Source organism: Cupressus sempervirens, chromosome 5, assembly GCF_028749045.1.
Source record: "Cupressus sempervirens isolate cs-2001-9-10 chromosome 5, ASM2874904v1, whole genome shotgun sequence".
Classification (NCBI taxonomy): Eukaryota; Viridiplantae; Streptophyta; class Pinopsida; order Cupressales; family Cupressaceae; genus Cupressus; species Cupressus sempervirens.
Window position 1 is genome coordinate 618,922,956 of NC_143122.1, and position 19,879 is coordinate 618,942,834.

Here is a 19,879-nt window from a genome sequence, read left to right on the forward strand (position 1 = left end):
AACAACCTCTAAAATGATAAATAATCACTTGAGAGGAAAGATTAAAGACTACCTAATTAATCTCTTTCATGTAATATTAGATAACTTTAAAATGTGCAATGTGAATGTAAATTAATTGAATGACAAGAGTAAAATAGATCTAGGTGTTATATATTTCTAATCAACCCAATTAAATTATAAAAATAAGTCTATACTAAGAGATAAAAAGGAGAGTCAAAACCTTGAAATATGTAAATGAAAATATGTTTTTTGTCCAAAAAATGCTTTTTTGAAACTGTAGTTGAGAATCAGATTGTAAATCTACAATCACAACAAATGGACCTAAAAATCTCATATCTCCAAGTATAGGTTGATTTGGGTGATGTATGTTAGTAGGTTATACAAGATGAAAAACATGTTCCCAAAGAATCTAAACAATGTCAACCTATATTATTTTGAAATCTTATGACTAGCACTGTCTAGATCGCAATACATAATTTTGATTCTATGTTGTCGATGTAGTGCATGGAAAGAGAATTCCCAATCAAGATGTCCTAGCCCCCAAAAAATAACCACATAGTGAAAAAACAACAAAAATGCAAGATCTAATACCAAATCACAACTCTTTATTCATTAAATAACTGATTACATGCAATGTGTTAGGTTGTAAGGCCTTCCTAGTTATGGTCATATACAAGAGAAATTACAATAACAGCTCTACAAGATCCCTAAAGATCCAATCCAAACACTAGCTAGTCTAGATCCACACTTTGGTAGAAACCTCCAAGGAAGTTCTAAACTTTTGCTCACAAGCCTACCAAGCAATCTCCTTGTCTCCAAAGCCACAACTACTAGCTCTCCTCAAATTTTTCTCCTCTACCACTTTCTCTTCTCCAAGATGGATGAATATGACTAAAGATTCTAGAAGACCCTCTACTTATACTCGACTAAGCCACAAGTCAGCCTAGTAAGCCACTAATTAAATAAACCCTTAAATTAAATACATTTTGGGCCACAAGTCAGCCTCTAACAGATATTAAATACCAAAATTCCTTAAAAGCCTTACAACAAAAATAAAATGCACATAGGAGAGACAACCCAAACCCAAACAGGTCCCAGGAAGCCCCAGATCGATCCACATCATGATCACACACTACATGCATTAAATGCACCAAATCATTCAAGGAAATCTACAAGAACTCCACCGTGCAAGCCACATTACTGAGCATTAGCAAGACCACAACCATTGTTGATCTCCCACAAGCATTGTCGAGATCCATAGTTGTCAAAAAACCAACACATGCTGAGCACTAAAGTGAGTGCCAAGAAATAGTAGATGTCAAGCCCCTTGAGTGAACAAGCCCTTCAATGACCAAGCACCTCATCCAACACTACATTTTCTAATGATTGAGCAGCACTACTTTGGTGACTAGATCCATAACTCCTAGCCAAAATTCCTCCAACATGCAGGATTGCTAACAAACCTAGGATGCTCCTACATTAGACACCCCAAGTTTGAAAAGATGTTCTCAGTAGCTGGAAGAACTTCTTTTTAATTTCAACAAATAAATACTAAACTGTTTCTTCACATACATGTCCTCCAAGTCCTCAACTTGTACACTTTTTCCCTTGTTCCACTTCTTCTTCTTCACATCCATCCTCGATGTTCCATAGGTCTATCCTCCACACTAATCTCTAACCTTCTCAAAATCCTTCAACTCAACTGAGTTGCCAATACTTAGGTTCCTTCTATTGATCTCTTCATTCTACAAAGGAATTAGGGAATGTTTCCTATCACCTTTCACAATTGTAAACACATTCTTGACACAATCATACATAGCCCTACAATCATACTACCAAGGTCTACCAAGCAATAAATGACAATTTTTCATGTCTACAATATAACACAAGACTTGATCCTTATACTGCCCACTTTGGAAATCAACAAGGCCCTTCTCCCTCACTTCCAAAGAATTCTCACCTTGCAACTAAGGATGTCTCACTCTTCTCAAACAAATTTTTTGAACCATCTCCTCAGTAACAAGGTTATTAGTACTACCACCATCCATAATCACCTTGTAGGCTTTATCACTACACTTCCAAAATGTCCTAAACAAATTAGTCCTCTGACAAGATTCCAGTGTCCTCTAACCAACCAATTTTTGCCAAGTTAGAAAAATCTCTCCTTGTTTATGTTCACTACCATGATCCTCAACCTCATTCACAATAGTAGTTATTTTTTCATGAGGACATTCAAAAGATCTATGTCATACTTCACCACATCTCTAGCAAGAACCCTTAAACTCAACTCTACCTATCCTTCTCTTCTGATTAGTAGGTTTTGGTTCATCTTCATCACTTAGTTTAGGTTTTATTAACTTGGTTTAGCTTTTATTAAGCTATCTTGCTTCTCCTTTTCTCTAGCATTACCTTGACTTTTTCTCTTCAACTTATCTTCTATCTTTAGGGAATACTTATAAGCATCCTCAAATGAATCAATCTTTAACATGCCAACCTCATCTTGGATATTGAATCTAAAACCATTAATGTACTAAGCTAACTTTTCCTTTGACAATTCTCTATGCCCAGACCAAATAGTCAACTTGTAGAACTCCTCTGTATAATCTTTCATAGTCATATCCTTTTACTTTAGATTCTACAATTTCTTAAACAATTCAAGTTCATAATCAATAAGAATGAACTTAGTCACCATCAATCTCCATTCAGTGATCTTCATTTCACCTTCCTCTTCTCTATCTTATTGCAATTCCTTCTACCAAAGAGAAGCATGTCTCTTCAACTTAGCCTGAGCTAACCTCACTCTGAGTAGATCTCTAATATCCTCTAGCTCAATGTAGTTTTCCAATCTACCAACCCAATCAATCAGGTCTTTAGGATTCAAAGTACCTAAGAAATTAGAAACCTCCATCAAATGCTTCATCTTCAATTGAGATCTAGGTCTAGTAAACTAACTAACCCTATTTCAAATAAGTCTCTCCACATGATCAGTTTCATCCTCACCACTTGATCTAGTAATTTCAAAGTCTTCAAAAACTTCCTCATAACTATCTTTAGTACCCACATGTTGAGGTACACCCCCTAAAGTACTCACAATTTCAACATTCATGCCACTCTTCATCAGTGCCATCTGTAATCTAAAACTGGCTTTAACCTTCTCTAAGATCCTTTTTTCCACAACATCACTAAGATCATCAATTTCCCTAGGATTCAATCTTCTTGAAGGCATCTTCTAAGAATTTTGTAAGCCCAAAGCAATAGATCCACAAATCCAGAATATCAATCAACTCCACTAGATCAACCTTCTCTTCTAGCCTTCACCCAAATCCTAGTGCAAATTACCTCAATGTTGGTGCTCATTCTATACACTTAGGAATAGCTAAGCTTTGATACCGCCTGAGGTAGTGCAAGGCTAGAGAATCCCCAATGGAGATTACCTAGCCCACAGCAATTTACCACACAATGAAAATACAAAAAAAATGCAAGATCTGATTCCAAATCACTACTCTTTATTCATTAAATAGCTAATTACATGTAATGTGTTAGGTTGTAAAGCCTTCCCAATTATGGCCAAACACAACATCAATTACAATAACAGTTCTGCATGATCCTTCAAGATCCAATCCGAAAAATAGCTAGTCAAGATCCACACTTTGGTAGAAACCTCCAAGGAAGATCTAAACTTGTGCTTGCAAGCCTACCAAGCAATCTCCTTGTTTCCTAAGCCACATATACTAGCTCTTCTCAAAGTTCACTCCTCTACCACATCTTTTTCTCCAAGATAGATTAATATGACTAAAGACTCCACAAGACCCTCTACTTATACCCAACTAAGCCACAAGTGAACCTAGTAAGCTAAAAATTAAATAAACCCTTAGATTAAATACATGTTAAGCCACAAGTCAGCCTCTAATAGATATTAAATAACAAAATTCCTTAAAAGGCTTAAAACACAAATCAAATGCACATAGGAGAGACAACCTAGACCCAAATAGGTCTACACAAACCCCCAGATCATTCAACATCAAGATCACATGCTACATGCATTAAATGTACCAAATTGTTCAAGGAAATCCATAAGAACTCCATCTCGCAAGCCACACTATCAAGCATCAGCAAGCCCACAAGCGATGCCAAGCTCCCACAAGTATTGTCAAGATCTATAGGTGTCAAGAAACCAACACACATCGAGCACTCCAGTGAGTGTCAAGCAATAGTAGATGTCAATCCTCTTAAGTGACTGAGCCCTTCAATGACTAATCACCTCGACCAACAATACATCTAATAAATATTGGGCACCACTCCTTTGGTGACCGAGTCCACAACTCCTAGCCAAAATTCCTCCAACATGCAGGATTGCTAACAACTCTAGGATGCTCTTGCATCAGTTCCTACACATAAGAAATATTAATTTTTATTTAGGAGAGGAGATTGCCTTAGGAAATCCCCCATTTAGAAATTAACCTTAAAAGAAAATTAATTGTAAAGCATGTAAGGAATCAAGGAAAATTTAACTATTCATCTTCTTTGATTGAAAGCCTTGTCAACAAGGATTTTGCAATGCTTGAATGTTGTTGATGTTGAATATTTAATTAAGGATGTAGGAAATAATGACAAATACAATAGATCCCACCAATACTAAATCACGGATCCATGGATGTATATCTGCATAATATAGAAGAGGAAGAAAATGAGTTCCACAATGTAGATGTCATCCCTTGATGGCCAACAAAATGCTAGATCGTGAAGAGGAAATGTTCACAAATGATCCCTAAATCTATGAAAACATCTTGAATGCTTAAAATTTTATTAAAATCTACTAGCTTGAGTGTCCTTGTTAGTTATTATGGTTTCTTCTTGATGTTTAGTGGATGCTAATGGATGGGAAAATTAGGTGCCTAGGCTTCCCATTATACTATTTTTTAGGTGCAAAAATAAATCAACCTTACAGGATCACCCAATTTTCCAAGTAAGCACCCACGGAAAAAATGGCCCTAAGACCAAAAATGCTCAAGGTACATGTTGACTCAGTTGACCTATAGTAGTATATCTTGAATAGGTTGGCCTAAACTAGCTTTATCTTGAGAAGAGGTCACCCCAAGCTCTCAAAAATTATATAGATGAAACTAGAAAAGAAGGAACTAGGCATGAGAAAGAGTTGATTGAGCACAAGTGCATCCATGGTCCATAAAATAACTAAAGGGTAAGACCTAAAAGGTCTTAAATGATGGGTGGTTATGTTCTAGGATAATTTATTTAGCCTCAACTTTAGTAGGAGTGTGAGTTACCTCATACTCATGGTAAAGTAGATTAAGAGAAAGAGCAATTTTACTCATGGCTAAGGAGGTGAAGAAACTACCAAACCCTCAAAATACTTCAATCTTCGTTACATCCAAAATCATAACAAGAGATATGTCACTAACAAGAGAAAAAGATAAAAGGTTGTAGTCAATTTGCCCAATAAGGTATGTGTTAATTATTATGAACTAAAATAAAGGTGTGTTGCAATGAAACATGGTGTTGAATGGTCTAGAAAGTGTGTATGGAATGGTAGTGAACCCATCAAAGATGTATTAAATTCTCTAGAAATTTTTTGAGGCAAGTTATGTTAGAATATATAGTCCACCAATATAACTGAGAGTGGGGGTGAATTAGTTATCCAACTATTATCACAATTATCAACCTTATTAAATATTATCCATATAATAAATATAATCAGAAACTATAACAAGATACTTATGCACAATAACACTAGATATATTAACAAGGGAAACCCTTGATTAGAGTGAAAACCTTAGTGGGGATAGTAACCACAAGATGATGTACTAATATAAATATTCCTTGTTAGAGGATGGACCTTGTTAGGAGTCTATTACAACATTCAATACACATTGGTCCTTATTAGGAAACTTTAAATCCCTATTAGGAAATTCTAACCCTGCTAGGAGTTGTACCAACCCTATTAGGAGTTGTGGAAGGTAGATGGACAAATAGCTTCAAGGAAAAGACCAATGAACCCATTGTCCAAATGATCTATGCATTACTCCTAGCATAATAATAGACTTATACTATACTGCTCCTTCATCTTTCTCTACCTTGCCAACTGAACCTCTACTCCTAGTCTCAATACCAAGTCATGAACTTCACATCCAATAATCCCTTTGATCACTTACTTGCATTTACCAAATACTCTACTCTTATTCAAACTTCTTTGATCACTTCGCATACAACATCATTCATACAAACAAGAAAAATACTTTCCTTTATACCAAGTCCTCAAAATAATTCCTTTAGTTGGCCTTGAGGTGTTCCCAATTAATTATAATAGGACCATAATAAGATAACTAATTATTCAATAACCATATAGCATTTTAAGCTCACAGTCTATATAACTTCTCACATGTGCAACTCTAGGACTTGTGCACTCACGAATGTTATCATTAGGTTGTCCTTTATCACTGTATAATTATGCATTTCTAGATTATATCCTAATAGAAGATATAATAGGATCATCAAAAATTTCTTTCCAGGCAATCATTCTCTACACTACTCTCTATAAATAACATACATATAACTTTGACTTGATTACGTGCACTTGAACTTGCTATTAAGACACAGTATGGACCTTTTCCTTAACTACGTGTCTCCAAATAATCAAAACATTATCCATATGCCCATGATCTATATCTGGTACTTTGCTAGTCTTCACAAAAATTATTGCTATGCTGACATCAATGACAAACACAGTCATGAATGAAACATGCCAATCATGCCAACAATCTCCCCAAGTGTTCTAACAATGCTTAGGATACTCCCCCAAAGGAATACCATCAACATTCATGCTAGAAATCTCCCCCTTTAGCATTGACGAAAACATACCAAACAATAATTTGTTTTTGTTGTTGCTCTCATCTTTTTAAAGCCTCTTCATCAATCAAATATGAGATCCTCTGGAACACTGCCATGTTCTACATCTTCTTAGGATTGACATTAGTTCTTCATATGCTAAATAACTCTCAACTTCTCCCCCTTACATCAAAAATTTCCATACCTTGTATGTCCACATGGAGATATTCCTTCTCCTTACATGAATCTTTCTAAATATCCCTAATAAAGTAGAGAATTTTTTCATGTACATATTGTTAGAAATAGGAATTACTGAGAGGGGGGGTGAATCCATAATTTAAAAACTTTAGTCGCCAACTAAATATTATTTATTATTTTGAACCATACATAATAAATTAATAAAGTAATGTTGAACAATAACAGTAACCATGCACAAAGATAACTCATAACACCATATTTTGTTAAGTAGGGAAACTATGGCCAAGGGAAAACCCCAGTGGGGATGATACCTACTAAATAATATATTGATATATATCTTCCTTGTTAGAGGATGGACCCTATTAGGATTAAATGAGAAAATTTAGTATAGAAAGTCCCTATTAGGAGATTTCAACCCTATTAAGAGTTGTAGTATAGTGGATGCAAGATGAGCCCATTGCTCAAACATGCACTTCCAATTACAAGAAGAGCTCACTACCCAAACAAGTAATTAGTCTTCAGGAATATAGATTTTGTAACTTCTTTCTTGACTAATCTTCGATCTTTAGGTTGATCTCAGATCACTAAATTAGCCTCTCAAAACCTTTCATATATCACTTTCATAGAAAGTTTGCATATCATAATTTATCACAAATACTACACATCACTTATACTTTGAATTCACAATATGTCCTTTACATAAATACCATGCCTTTTCACAAATTTTTGCGAGGTTGGTTAAGACCATAATATACTTTTCGAACTTAGAGTAAACATCTAGGATGTTGGTCCTAATTGGTCAAGAAATTATTTTATAAAAAAATAAAATTCCTTTCCTTTCATTTCATTGTCCTATTTCATTGGTAAAAAATGAATATCTCTTTTCCATATATTCTTTAGTAATGTTTGAGGTTATACACGTCATCATCAACATGTATACTATCTCCATCTAACTTCACTAGTCATAATATGATGTCAGTAACAAGTTACATACAAAACAATACACTATTGTAAACCAAATTCATACTTAGACAATTTTTTAAGTACCAAAAGCTAAGTATCTTTATTTTTGAGGTTTCCAATAAGAATGTACATCATGTGCTATCATAAATGACAAAAATTACATATCTTCATTAGCCAATTGTCAAAATTCTCCCCCTTTGGCATTGATGGCAACAAAATAGGGAAAATCGGCTAACTATCAAAAACCTATGATATTGTGTGATTTTTGAGTCAAACTCAATGACCCATATTTCATGAGTAGTGATTCAACATGAATACATCTCTCATGAGAATAAATGGAACACTTAGCACTCATTGGATCTAGGTGATGCTCACAAGGGTGAAGCACCAAGACTTCTTGGGAGGTCACCCATCCCAGTACTACTCCAACCTAAGCACGCTTAACTATGAAGTTTCCTCCATGGTTAAACCCAAAGCTTGCAACCCCATTTGCAAATCCTTCACCAAGTGTTGTGCCTTATGAACCATTCATTAGAAAGCCCCTTAAGCTCATCAATTGATAAGTAGGAGATAATTTCCATAGCAAGTCAAATTGTGATATTGCTATCAAGATTTAACTATGTGATTTTTGAGTCAAACTCATTGACCCATATTTCATGATTAGTGATTCAACATGAATCCATTCCTCATGAGAATAAATGGAACACTTAGCACTCATTGGATCTAGGTGATGCTCACAGGGTGAAGCACCAGGACATCTCGGGAGGTCACCCATCCCAATACTACCATGGGATTTCAAGCTTTGGGTTTAACCATGGAAGAAACTCCATAGTTAAGTGCACTTAGGCTGGAGTAGTATTGGGATAGGTGACCTCTCGAGAAGTCTCGATGCTTCACCCCTGTGAGCATCACCTATATCCAGTGAGTGTTCAGTGTTTCATTTATTCTCATGAGAGATGGATTCATGTTGAATCACTACTCATGAAATATGGGTCAATGAGTTTGACTCAAAAATCACACAGTTAAATCTTGATAGCAATATCACAATTTGACTTGTTGTGGAAATTATCTCCTACTTATCAATTGATGAGCTTAAGGGGCTTTCTAATGAATGGTTCATAAGGCACAACACTTGGTGAAGTTTTTGTAAATGGGGTTGCAAGCTTTGGGTTTAACCATGGAGGAAACTTCGTAGTTAAGTGCACTCAGGCTGGAGTAGTACTGGGACGGGTGGCCTCCTAGGAAGTCTCCGTGCTTCACCCCTATGAGCATCACCTAGATCCAATGAGTGCCAAGTGTTCCATTTATTCTCATGAGAGATGGATTCATGTTGAATCACTACTCATGAAATATGGGTCAATGAGTTTGACTCAAAAATCACACAGTTAAATCCTGATAGCAATATCACAATTTGACTTGTTGTGGAAATTATCTCCTACTTATCAATTGATGAGCTTAAGGGGCTTTCTAATGAATGGTTCATAAGGTACAATACTTGGTGAAGGTTTTGCAAATGGGGTTGCAAGCTTTGGGTTTAACCATGGAGGAAACTCCATAGTTAAGCGCGCTCAAGCTAGAGTAGTACTGGGATGGGTGAAGTCCCAGTGCTTTACCCCTATGAGCATCACCTAGATCCAATGAGTGCTAAGTGTTCCATTTATTCTCATGAGAGATGGATTCATGTTGAATCACTACTCATGAAATATGGGTCAATGAGTTTGACTCAAAAATCACACAGTTAAATCCTGATAGCAATATCACAATTTGACTTGTTGTGGAAATTATCTCCTACTTATCTATCAAAAACCTATCAAAAAAACAATACAGTAACAATACATTAATCATCTATTACAACTTATGTCCATCTTACATACGCTCCCCCTTACACTATGATTTTACACCTTACAATTTTATCTTCTCCCCTTTACCTTATTTATAATTTTATTATGCATCTTCTTCCCCTTCAACATCAATGACAAAGGTCAAAATGTCAAAATTTGTCAAAATTGTTTTCAAAAACTCTATAAACATTTGGCTTAAACTGATAGTATCTTCATACAGTTGTCAAAACTTGCCTTAAGGATGTTCGTACCTTTTTTCCATGTATCCTTGGCTAATTTAGAAGAGGTGAGAATTGCACATAGGGTATATGATGCAATCTCAACTGCAATATGATTGAAATATAAAAAGTTAGAATAAGTCTCCTTGGCCTTGACAAATTCCTCCAACTGTCTCTCAACAATAGATATTTTCAGAGCAATAGACTCTCTAAAATTCAAAAATCTTTTTAAAAATTGTTCTTTCTGAAGCTCTAGTTTCCTGATATCACAACAAAATATTGGCCACTTGTCCTTCACAGTCATCAACTTTGTTGAAAGGTTGTTTGTTCACTTCTTTTTTTCTTCTCACCCACCATGGAAAGAAATGGTCTTACTATGATCTTATTATGGTCTTATTTTTTTTCTCAAGTAAGGTACCAAATTGCTCAACAAATTCATGACTTCTTCTTCATCGTCAGTCTTGCATATAGTCCTTATCATAAACTTTTGAAGTTCTATGTCTTCTTCTCAAACTAGTGCCTTTTTCTCAATAAGTTTGTAATAGAATTTCTAATTTACCATGCCTTCAATATCCTTCAGTTTTAGATTATAGCTATAATATATCTCATAGTAGAGATATCAATCTAATCTTTTTCAATATCATTATACAAGTCATAAAATTTGTTCATACAAAATTCCCTTCATTAGCAATGGCTGAATTAATCTTCTCTATCTTTAGTTTCTAGGGTTGTAGAGCTTTACCTACTGACTGTTTAGAAGTAGTTAATTTTTCTGTCTATTTAGCTTCTTGTTGTTGTTCTTCTTCTTTACTAGATTCAACAATTGTCAACAATGTCTTTTGTCTCTTTCCTGGTCCATTGGCTTATTGCTTGACCCTTTTTGTCTTGGTGGTCATAGCTTCCACTAATATTTTTTATTTCCTCTTTGGCTCACTTGGATGTACATCTGACACTGTTGCATATGGAATGCTCTATTCTGAAGATGTCTCTACAATAGACACTAACAAAGGTTGCACATATGTTATACCTTGTTTCATAGTCTATTTAACTACATGTGACTCAATTTCAGTCATACCGGCCTTTGATAAAGCTTTCTTCATTATTGTCTCTATCTTCTTGTGAGATGCTTTCTCTAGAGATTCCTGATGAGCTGATTGGGTAATCTCATCATAAGTTCCAAATCTATACCCAACTTTATCCTTCTCAAAGTTCAACAATAAATCAATGTAACCAATTGCTATATCATCACCTAATTCATAACCTAAGGGATCAAGAAATGCTTCTTGAGGTTCTACTACTTGAATATAAGTAAAATCTATATCAACCATAACACATATATCTTCTTTAAATCTTTCTACAATTGTAGGTACGATTTTGAATCTTTGTCTCATTTCATTATGAAATGTTTTCATTATCAAATTCCCACTATCCAAGCTTTTATATGCTAGATTTCTTCTACATACATATATGATCTTCTTCATTGTACACCTCTCGCTACTCATAATCTCTATGAATGATAAATATGGAAATCGCTTAAGTACATGGAAAAATAAATGATTGATCAGTAAATAAAATCTAAACACACCATTCTTAGTCCTTTTGATTTTCTCTAGGTTCTCAAGAAGTTGCATTCTTAGAATTTCACTAAGGTTAACTTGTTCCTTCTCAACACACATCTTATAGGTTGCATAGATGAATCCAGATGGAAATTCATCAATCTTAAAGCTTTCACATATAGAGTAGGCAATGATTCTGCTTACGAAGCTTACATCATCTTGTTTAATGGTTCTAATCACCATGGTCTTTCCATTATAAACTGCTTTTGTGTAGCTCTCAACCTTCTTCTTAACAAGTTTCTCACCTATAGGTACACTACCTTGTTTTCTTAAAATAGTTACCTCATGAATAAGGTCAGCTGAAATATCAACTACATTATCTTCCATCCATAGTTTTCCATCATGAATTCTACTTAGTATGATCTGAGTCCATTCATCGATGTCCAATTCTTGGTAGAAATGATATTTGAGTAGGTCTAGTTCTTTCAAATGTTCAAATCTAGGCTTCATAGTCATATCATGGTTAAAGACTAATTCCATATCTTTATTCATATACTCGCTCTCAATAGATTCAAATTTTTTGTTAAGATAACTTCCTGCATCTTCCAAATAAACTACATTGTTCAGCATAATGGATAATGATAAATTAGGGTTTCGTTCTATAGGTTTTATGAAAATAGCCTTCAATTTTGGTCTCTCGTCATTCTCAACATTATAAAATACCAACATATCCATGATTCTAACAAATATGAACTTTATCAAAGAAATTCTATAAATAAATGATAAAATACCTCTTTTTGAAAAGAGGGTTTGCTTCAAAATCACCTTATCAAGTTGCTTTTGAGTGCTCTATGCTTCATATGTAATTGCAGTGAAGTGGTAATCAAGTCTATACTCCATTTTATTCATCCAATTCTAACTTGCATTAATTGTGTACTTCGCAAACATGAAAAAGCTATCAATTACATTTTGAAATCAAATATCTGCTCAAGATCTACTATTCGGTCTTTAGATGCTACCTAAGGTTTACCATAGCTTCCTTCCATCATGACAATGCTCCACAAAACTTCACTCCACAAAATTCTTAGTAAGGACATAGTTTTCATCTTCTACTACATAATTAGCTTTCTCTATAATAACAGTAACTCTTAATTCCTTTATAACAAGTTCTAATAAGCTCCAAATTTCAAGTGAGCTTAGATATCATCTAAACTTATCTTGATACACCATTTCCCAACTTCGCTACCCATAATTCGATCTCTAAGTGAAGTTACAATTCTGGTGCTATGAACAAGTTGAATTCAACTTAGTTGAATCAAACTCAATTACTAACTTCGATCTTCATGTCTCACCATCTTCTAACTTATTTTTTGAGATGTCTAATCCTTTTACAAATTCCTCATTGAGTTCTTCTTGAAGTTCATTGACTACATCATTTTGTTCCTCATTTTCTTTCTTAGTTCTAGAGTTCCTTTCATGGTTCCTTCTATCATTTTTGACATTTCTTCCATCATTCCTCTTGTTTCCAAATTTTTTTCCATTATTCCTTCTACCTTTGAAGCTTTTTTCCACCCTACAATACTTTGTTGTAGGTCCAAAGTTGTTGCATAATTGACATACTGGAGATCTACTTATAGGATTTTGTTCATCAACTGGTGCATGACAATTTTGATCTATGTGTCCAAAGTTGTTACACTTATAACACACAATCTATCTTCTTTCTTCATAAGGTCTTCCTTCTTTTCATGTCCTTTCATTAGATTTTCCTCTATCTGCAGGGTTAGTATTTCTAGACATTCTACTATTCCTTCTATTATTATCATATTTAGGTTTCTTACAATCAATTACTTTATGACCCATACCGTGACAATTATGACAATTAAAATCCTTAACATTATTAAATGATGTATTTATACAATCTCTTTTCATATGACCTATTTCATTACATGAAAAACACTTACCTCTAAATTCATACTTGGTTTCTTTACGAGATTCCACTTTCTTTGGTTCATCGAAAATCTCAACTTCCTTGTCTTATTCAACTTCTGTAGGTTTATTAGAAGATTGAAAAGATTCAATCTTATTATCAAATTTATATTTTTCTTTCAGATCTAATCTTAGATTTCTTTGCAAACATGTTAAATACATAACCAAGACTAGTCTTATCATAGGTAGGTCTCTATATTGACATATAATCATCAAGATTTTCTCTACTAGAATAAAGCTTCTCAAGTTGTTGCTTGCATTGAGTTAGTTCACCTTTCACAATAGTGTTGTGCTTATGAAGTTCTTCATGATCTTCTTTCAATGTTTCAAATTCAAACGTGTTCTTTGCTAGACTTTCTCTAAGATCTGTATTCTTGGTCTTCAAATCAGAATCAACTTTACTAGGATCATTCCTCAAAGTCAACTTTAGATTGGTAATCTTTAATTCATGCTTCAAGATCTTGTACTTTGTCTTCAGCTTTGAATAATAAACATCACTAGTTTTAGATTTAGTAGACTCGAACTTAGATTTGAGATTTTCAATCTTATCCTTCAATCGTCCAATATATACTTTGGAGTCTTCATATCTATCCTTCAGCTTATCTCTTCTTTAGTAAGGATATCAATTTTTTCAAGTGCCTCTTCAAGGTTCTTCGTCAATTGTTCCATATCCATAGGGATCTTACTCAAGATATTAAGCCTCTTCTAACTAACTATGCTTTAACACCAATTGTTAGAAATAGGAATTACTGGGGGGGGTGAAACAATAATTCACAAACTTCAGTTGCCAACTAAATATTATTTATTACTTTGAACCATACATAAGAAAGTAATAAAGTAATGTCAAACAATAATAGTAACCATGCACAAAGATAACTCATAACACCATATTTTGTTAATTAGGGAAACCCCGACCAAGGGAAAACCCCAGTGGAGATGATACCCCCTAGATAATATATAGATATATATATTCCTTGTTAGAGGATGGACCCTATTAGGAGCTAATGAGTAAATTTAGTATAGAGAGTCCCTGTTAGGAGACTTTGAATCCTTGTTAGGAGATTCCAACCCTATTAGGAGTTGTAGTACAGTAGATGCAAAATGAGCCCACTGCCCAAACATGCACTTCCAATTACAAGAAGAGCTCACTGCCTAAACAAGTAATTAGTCTTTAGGAATATAGATTATGGAACTTCTTCCTTGAATGATCTTTGATCTTTAGCTCGATCTCGGATCACAAAAATAGCTCTCAAAACTTCACATTTATTGCTTTCATAGAAAGTTTTCATATCATAATATATCACAAATACTACACATCACTTACACTTTGAATTCACAAGATGTCCTTTGCATAAATGACATGTCTTTTCATAAAAATTTTCTAGGTTGGCTAAAACCATAATATGCTTTTCCAACTTAGAGTAAACATCTAGGATGTCACCCCTAATTGGTTAAGTAATTATTTTGTAAACAAACTAATTCCTTTCCTTTAATTTCGTTGACCTATTTCACTAGTAAAATATGAATATATCTTTTCAAACAGTCTATACTAATGTTTGAGGTTATACATGCCATCATAAACATGTATACTATCTCCATCTAACTTTTCTAGTCATAATATGATGTCAGTAACAAGTTGCATACAAAAAAATACACTGTTGTAAACCAAATTCATACTTAGACAATTTTCTGAGTACTAAAAGCTAAGTATCTTTATTTGTGAGGTTTCCTCTAAGCATGTACATCATGTGTTGCCATAAATGACAACAATTACATATCTTCATTATCCAATTGTCAATACATATCTCCCCCATTGACATCAATGAAAAAGGCCTCATTATGGAAATTCTCTACTCCAATTCTTCAACCAACTCAAATGTCTAAAGACATTATTACAAGACCAACTACCAAGAGTCCTCGATGACTCTACCCATCATAAATACTCTCTCATATAGGAAGCATCAACATTTACTCTAGTCAAACAATAGTACTCTGTACCACTACACTAATGCAATCTCTACACCATCTACTATGAAGTAGGCAGAGGCATAACCCCAAGTATACCTCTTAGGTACTTAAATGTATCTTTAGGTTAGGGATTTTTAAAGATATCTACAATCTATTGTTTAGTACTGACATACTCCAATCTAATTTCCTTTTTTGCTACCTTCTCTCTCAAAACATGATACTTAATAGATATATGTTTAGTCTTAGATTGCAATACAAAATTCTTAGACACAGTTACTATACTTGTGTTATCACAATATATGACAACAGGTTTTGTGTTTAGCATTTTCTTCATCATATGACTTGATTACAATTATTTTTTGTTGCTACATACTCTACCTCAGTTGTACTTTGTGAAATACAATCTTGTTTCTTACTTAAAAAAGAAACCAATTTTCCTCCAAGAAAGAATGCTCCACCACTAGTACTTTTTCTATCATCCATACTGCTTGTTGAATTCACATCAGTATAAGCACATAGAGTGAAATCACTTGATCTATCATACCATATCCAATAATCACAATTTCCTTTCAGATATCTAAATATTCTCTTTATTATTGCATAATGGTACTCCTTAGGGTCATCTTATATTCTATCTACAATCCCAACAATATTTTTTATATCTGGTATAGTGTGAGTCAGATATTACAAACTTCCAATTATGGATTTGTACTTCTTCTACTCAATTGTAGTTGTCTCATCTTTGCTAGATAACTTGTGACCATTTATCATTGGTGTATCAAAAGGATTACAACTTTCCAAACCAAATCTCTTCAACAAATCTTTCAAATACTTAGCTTGTGAAATGAAAATGTCATCACTGTTTTGCACAATCTGCAAACTTAGAAAGAACTTCATATCTCCTATCATACTCATTTCAAATTCATTCTTCATTTCTTAGAAAAATTATCACTTGCTTCATCATTACCTCCAAAAATTATATCATTGACAAATATTACAATTATCAACAAATCGTTCTCAGTTTCTTCCAAATACAAGTTACTATCTATCGTACCTTTAGCAAATCCAAGCTTTTCCAAATACTTGACCAACCTTGAATAACAGGTTGTAGGTGTTTTCTTTAGACCATACAAATCTTTCTTCAATCTGCATACCATGTCCTTTTCTTCTATCAGAGGGAAACCTTCGGGCTACTCAATATAAACCTCTTCTTCAAGTTGTCCATTCAGGAAAGCTAATTTTACATCCATCTAATACACTTTGAATTTCTTATTTGTTGCATAAGACAGAACATTCTTACTGCATCCATTCTGGCTACAGGGGAATATGTCTCCTCATAGTATATCCCTTCTTTCTATGAATATCCTTTGCACAAAAGTCTAGCTTTGTTTCTTACAACCTTGCCTTGCTCATTCATCTTATTTCTAGATACCCATTTGGTTCCTATAACATTCTTGTCTTTAGGTCTAGGAACTAATTCCCATTTGTCATTCATCACAATTTGATTTATTTCTTTCTTCATTACTTGAATCCAATGATAATCTTTACATGCTTCATTTGTGCTCTTAGGTTCAACTTGAGAAAACAAACTTATTTCCTTATTAACTTTGTTCATTTTCATCACTCCTTTACCTTTGCTTTCAATTATTTTCTTTGGGGTTGATTCTTTGTCAAGTTTCTGTTAGAAGTAGGAGTTGCTAGCTCAACTCTTATCTCTTCTCTTAGTTTAGATCTATGTTCTCCTCTTTGTTCAACAATTTGCACATCATTTTTTAGATCATTGTTAGTCTCGAAGAATACTTCTACATTCTCACGATTAGCCTTTGGATCAACAATAGTCACCAAATCTATCTCTTCTATTACTTCATCTTTCTTAAGCAATTCAAGATAATTATTTTTATCATTCTATTCATTCAAGAGCTTTAAATTCTTCATCTTCATCAGAAAGAAAATTCTTTCTAGTTTTACTTACCCTCTTAGGACATTTGGATGAAAAAATGACCAAACTCTTTACATGTCCAACAAAAAAAAAATTCATACCTTTTGGTTCTCTTTTCAGAAGCAAACCAATACCTTCTTTGATCTTCTTATCTTCTTTAGATTTGGATATGTCTTTACTTGTGCTTCTATTCTTTTTTATGAAATAAAAGGATTCTGGATTTGGAAAGTCGATGCTCAGTTCTTTACACATTTTTTATGTCTCACCAAGAAGATCCATCTTTTGGGTGTCAAATTTTACTCCATCAAACTTAGGACTTTCTTTTCTGAAGTGACTTCCTTGTGATCTCCCAAAGCTATTGAAATTTCCCTTCAAGGACCTAATAATCTGATACCAATTATTAGAATATATAATCTACTAATATAACTGAGAGGTGGGGGGCTGAATAAGTTATCCAACTATTATCACAATTATCAACCTTATTAAATCTTTAACCATATGAGCAATATAATCAAAAACCACAACAAGATACTCATGCACAATAACACTAGATATGTTAACTAAGGAAACCCTTGATCAAAGGGAAAATCTCGGTGGGGATGATACCCATAAGATGATGAATTAATATAAATATTCCTTGTTAAAGATGGACCCTGTTAGGAGTCTATTACAACATTCAATACATATCAGTACCTATTAGGATACTTTGAATCCCTGTTAGGAGATTACAATCCTATTAGGAGTTGTCTCAACCCCATTAGGAGTTGTGGAAAGAAAATGTACCCACTCTCCAAATAGCTTCAAGGGCAAGTCCAATGAACCCACTGTCTAATGATCTCTGTATTATTCCTTGCAGAATAATAGAATTGTATTGTACTCCTTCCTCTTTCTTTGTCTTGTCATTTGGACCTTTTCTCCCTCTGATCTCAATACCAGATCACAAACTTTGTATCCAATAATCCCTTGGATCTCTTACTCGCATTTACCAAATACGTTGCTCTTATTCACACTTATTTGATCACTTCACATACCAAGTCCTGAAAATAATTCCTTGAGTTAGTCTTGAGGCTTTCCCAATTAATTATAATAGGACCACAATAAGATAATTAATTATTTTGTAACCATATAGAACTCTAGGCTCACAGTTTATATAAATTCTCACATGTGTGACTCTAAGACTTGCAATTTCAAGATGTCAATCATGCTAATAATCTCCTGAACTATTCTAACAATGCTTAGGATACTCCCCCAAAGGAATGCCATCAACATTCATGCTAACAAGTTAGTCAATCCATCAAAGAGATTCGTCATCAAGTGAACTCTGTGTACCAAAAGGGGAAGTAACAAGTGTTGTCAACTAACCCAATAAGATTTTGATGTCACTGAGAAAAATGCCAACAATGTCTCAATATGTTTAACAAGCTTACCATTTTTCCATGAATGATATTATGGTGTCATGTTTTTGTATCATTGTGATTATTTTAGAGTCCATAATTAATATTTTCATCAAAGGAGTAAAATAAATTTTTAAGGAGCCTCAAACTCACAACCAAGTTCCATAAAAAAAATGCAAAACTCACAAACCACAAAATGACAACATAACCCAGCAATAACAAGAAAGCACTACCTATTATTTTCTACCAATCCTTGTTCGTTAGAAAGGGAATACTCTCCCCACAACCATAATTAATAGTTCAATATTGCATCTATGTCCTCAAAATAAGCAAAGCACAAAATAATGAATCCCCTAGAATAAGGGATAATATCAATAGCTCCTTTTATGGCAGGCCTCCATGAATCTAAAACCTACCTATGCAAATCATAATCAATGTTTTCACTTTGATACATGCAACTTATGTCATTTTTGGTGTTAAGAGTCACACATAACACTGGGATGGCTAACTAGCAAGAATAGGTGCTTGAGTTTTGTGTTTAGAATCTATTGGAGAATGAACTCATCAACTAGAAAAACCTCTAAAAGGTATATGTCTTTTAATTTATGAAGTAAATTATAGTGAAATATTGGTCAAGATGTAAGTGTAGGATTATAGCACAACTAGAAACTAAATGTGCATTGATATTCGTAAGTTGTGCTAGGGTCATTAATTCCTTAAAGTGTGTTGTCATCTCAAAGTGCATAATTGCCTAAACCCTTCCGATATTGAGAATTTCTCACTTTTTAGAAAATAGGTCTTGAAGGTGAATCATTTCTATTGATCTATTTTCCCTTACTATCATTTCACTTTGAAGAGATATGTTGTATTTCATAAGTTATCTCCTACATATTGGAATGCATGCTTTGTTGTCATCTTAAAGTGCATTATTGTCCAAATCCTTTGGATTATGAGAAATTCTAACTTTTTTTAA